Below are 1,660 nucleotides of genomic sequence, written 5' to 3' on the forward strand. Positions count from 1 at the left end.
GGGACGAGGGGCGGGGACGTGGGGAGCCGCGGAGCAGGTGGCGCGGGCGGGGGCTGCGGCGCTACCTGCGGCGCTACCGGGAGCAGGTTCACGAGAGCTGAGCCGCCGCCGGAGGCGGCAGCCACGCTAAGAGGTAGAGGGCGAGTGAGGCTGATACCCCTGTTGGGTCTCTTTCCTCCAGGTTCCCGCGGCCCACCAGGAGGGGCGCTTCGGGGATGCAACCCGAAAAATTACAGGACATTGTTTTCCTGCAGCGGGTCTTTAAAATCTTCCTACTCCAGGTACCACACATAAACACACGCAGAGATGCGTCTTAGGAACATCTCTTCGAAAGGATCCAAGCTAGCTAGCGACAGAGCGAATTTCTAGGTGATTAATGTTTGCGTGAAATGGCGAAAAAGAAAGGGGGCTGGTGTATTTGCAGTTGTGACTCGGTTTTCTGGCCTCTTTAATGAAAATAATAATAACTAACCCATAAGGTATTATGGTTGTTATGAGAATTAAAAGGAGCACTGGAGGCACAATGGTTGAGTGCTTGACTGCTAACCAAAAGGTTGGCGGTTGGAACTCACCAGCGGCTCCGCGGAAGAAAGACCTGGCAATCTGCTCACCTAAAAATTACAGGCCAGAAAACCCTATGGGGCAGTTCTGGTCTGTCACATGGGGTCTTATGAGTTGGAATCATCTTGTAGGCACACAACAACAACAACCTGAGAACTAAATGAACTGATACACATAAAACGCTTAGAAAAGTGCCTGGACACGCAGTAGGTGCAGTATGTGTTAGTAGTAGTAACAACAGCAATTATTTCTGCTGTTGGTGTTATTTCAAGGGGCGAAGAAGATAGACGTGATACCTTCTTCAATAATGGGGAACCCAAGGGTCCCTCGGTCTAAAATTCTGTGAATGAGTGAGTTATCTTGTTGGTTGATCAAAAGAAACACCCAAATTTCTGATATTTGCGTACCTGGAGAAATCCACCTGGTAGATTCAATATAAATTGACCTGAATGTGTCTGTGACACTGTCTCTAGTGTCCTTTTAATAAACATATCCATATGAAATGTGAAAATGTATGATACCTCTCTCTTAACTTACTTACCATTGGATATTAGGCATTGTTTCTCAATTTTTAAGTAACATATACCCAAAGAATGGGAGATATTATGCAATTATTAAAGCTGTGTTGTCAGAGACTGTTGAATGACTTGAGAGCATACTTAAGTTGTTAAGGGAAAAAAGCAGGTTATGAAATATTATTCCAGTTTTGCAAATGCACACAGATAAAAGAACAGGAAGGAAATTCCTCCAAATGTTAATAATGTTTTCATCTCTGCGTGGTGGGATCTTTGATGATTTTTATATTCTTCCTGATACTCTTCAGTATTTAGTATTTTTCCAAAATGTCTACAGCGAACACATATTACTTTCATAATTAATATATATATGGAAAGAGAGAGGTGTCATAAATTTTCACATTTCACAGGGTGGCTTCTGGGGTGCTGTGAGTTAGAATCGACCAATGACAACGGGTTGGTTTTTTGGTCTCAATTTTTCGGTTATAAATTACTCTAGAATTAATGCCCTAGTACTTAATCTGTGTACACATTTCTTTTTACTTTTCTATGTTATTTTTCTAGAATTGAAATTATAAAATCAA

The sequence above is a fragment of the Trichechus manatus genome, unplaced genomic scaffold (assembly GCF_000243295.1).
Source record: "Trichechus manatus latirostris isolate Lorelei unplaced genomic scaffold, TriManLat1.0 scaffold00085, whole genome shotgun sequence".
NCBI lineage: Eukaryota > Metazoa > Chordata > Mammalia > Sirenia > Trichechidae > Trichechus > Trichechus manatus.